The sequence below is a fragment of the Gossypium hirsutum genome, chromosome A11 (genome assembly GCF_007990345.1).
Source record: "Gossypium hirsutum isolate 1008001.06 chromosome A11, Gossypium_hirsutum_v2.1, whole genome shotgun sequence".
NCBI lineage: Eukaryota > Viridiplantae > Streptophyta > Magnoliopsida > Malvales > Malvaceae > Gossypium > Gossypium hirsutum.
Window position 1 is genome coordinate 82,184,692 of NC_053434.1, and position 2,359 is coordinate 82,187,050.

Here is a 2,359-nt window from a genome sequence, read left to right on the forward strand (position 1 = left end):
AGAAGTTTAATTACCTCAGCTTTTACAACTTCCTTGATGTTGGGGTTCAAATGTCTTTGAGCTTGCACACACGGTTTGTATTCATCTTCCATCAAAATTTTGTGGGTGTAAAAAGAAGGGCTGATTTCTTTAATGTCAGAAAATTTCCAGGCTATGGCCTTTTTATGTTCTTTTAATACTTGGATTAATTCCTCGTTCTCCTTGGATTGCAAATTAGAAGCAATAATAACTGGTAATGTAGAATTATTTCCAAGGAATGCGTATTCTAAGTGGTTTGATAATTGTTTAAGTTCCAGTTTGGGAGGCTCCTCAATAGGGGGTTTTTGCTTAAGTTCATCGTTTATCTTAATGCCCTCATATTCTACTTGTCTTGACGAATGGTCATTAGGTTTCTCACCTGTCTCCTCGCCTTGAGCTGGATATGGTTTTGTCGTCTACTCTTGTACAATTTCCTGATAAGAGTCTTGAGTAATATGATCAACAGAGTCAATAAAATAACAAGAATCATCCTATTCCCTCGAGAATCTCATAGCATCGTAAATTTTAAAGATAATCTCCTCATTACCTACTCTAAGTGCCAGTTTACTGTCACCCACATCGATTACAGCTCTAGCAGTGGCTAGAATGGGTGCCCTAAAATTAAGGGTATTTCCACATCTTCATCCATGTCAAGCACAAAAAAATCAACAGGGAATATAAATTTAGCTACTTTTACGAGTACGTCTTCTATAATACCCCTAGGATATTTAACAGATCTATCGGCTAATTGAATACTCATCCTAGTAGGTTTAGGTTCCCCAAGACCAAGTTGTTTGAACATTTTATGTGGCATCAAATTAATGCTAGCGCCTAAATCAGCTAATGCTTTTTCAACATTCAGACTACCAATTAAGCAAGGGATAGTAAAACTTCCTGGATCATTCAGTTTGGTTGGCAGCTTATTTTGGAGTATGGCTGAGCACTCCTCGTTGAGTTCTACTGTAGATAAGTCCTCGAACTTCCTTTTATTTGTTAGAAGCTCCTTCAAAAATTTTGCGTAGGTAGGCATCTACGAGATGGCTTCAACAAAAGGTAAGTTGATATGTAATTGCTTAAAAAGTTCAAGAAACTTACCTAATTGTGCATCAATGCGATCTTTTTTTAATTTTCCTGGATATGGAACTAGTGGTTTATATTCTTCTAGCAATGGTTTTTCACTATTTTCGAGTTTTTCTTCTCTCATTTCGCTTTCCACGGCTTCTTATGCTAACTTCTTTTTAGATTCCGCTAACACTTTCCCACTCCTTAGTGTAACTGCTTTGACATGCTCTCTTGGTTTGGTATTACTAAGTAAATTTCCTAGTGGTCTTTCCGTGATTAGTTTGGATAGCTGGCTTATCTGAGTTTCGAGCCCTTGGATCAATGCTTGTTGATTCTTAAGTGCTGTCTCGGTGTTCTAAAAATGGGTTTCTGACACTGATATAAACTTTGAGAGCATTTCTTCAAGGTTTGGCTTCTTTTCCTGTTGGTAGGGTGGTTGTTGGTAGCCCAGAGGATGTTGTGGTCTTTAATTTCCTTGACCGCCCCACGAGAAATTGCAGTGGTTCCTACAACCTGCATTATAATTATTACTGTATGGGTTATTTTGAGATCTAAAGTTATTGTTACCCATATAGTTGACTTGTTCCTCTTCGGTTGTAGGATTGAAGGATTGATATCTGTATGCACACTTCCTCCACTTGAGTCGCACCTCATTACTGGATGTACCTACGTAGAACCAAGTAAACCTTCAATCTTTTTGTTGAGAAGTTCTACCTGATTTGATAGCATAATAACTGAGTCGACGTTATAAACGCCTGCTGGTTTTGTTGGCTTAGTTCTCATGACTTGCCACTGATAGTTATTCAGTAACATTTCGTCAATAAATTCATAAGCCTCTTCAGGTGTTTTGTTTTTGATGGTTCCACCAGCAGCTGCGTCAATCATCTGTCTTGTCAAGGGATTCACACCATTGTAGAACGTTTGAACTTGTAGCTATAGAGGTAACCCATGGTGAGGGCACCTTTGCAATAGATCCTTGTATCTCTCCCATGCATCGTAAAGTGTTTCTAAGTCCATCTACACAAAAGAAGAGATATCATTACGTAACTTACCCGTTTTAGTCGGTGGAAAATATTTTAGTAAAAATTTTTCGGTCATTTGTTCCCAAGTAGTGATAGACCCTCGTGGTAACGAGTTCAACCACTTTTTAGCTTTGTTTCTCAATGAAAAAGGGAATAACTGAAGGTGAATGGCATCATCAAAAATGCCATTAATTTTGAAAGTGTCACAAAATTCCAGAAAATTCACCAAGTGAGTGTTGGGATCCTCATCCTGCAGA

The 2,359-nt window shown here is 37.9% G+C and overlaps 1 non-coding gene across 1 annotated transcript; it reads left to right on the forward strand.

Moving 5' to 3' along the window:
• Positions 1-2,023: 2,023 nt before the first annotated feature.
• LOC121210758 (small nucleolar RNA R71) lies at positions 2,024-2,130 on the forward strand. Its single transcript, XR_005905873.1, has one exon. It is a non-coding gene; the product is annotated as a small nucleolar RNA R71 (small nucleolar RNA).
• Positions 2,131-2,359: the final 229 nt, after the last annotated feature.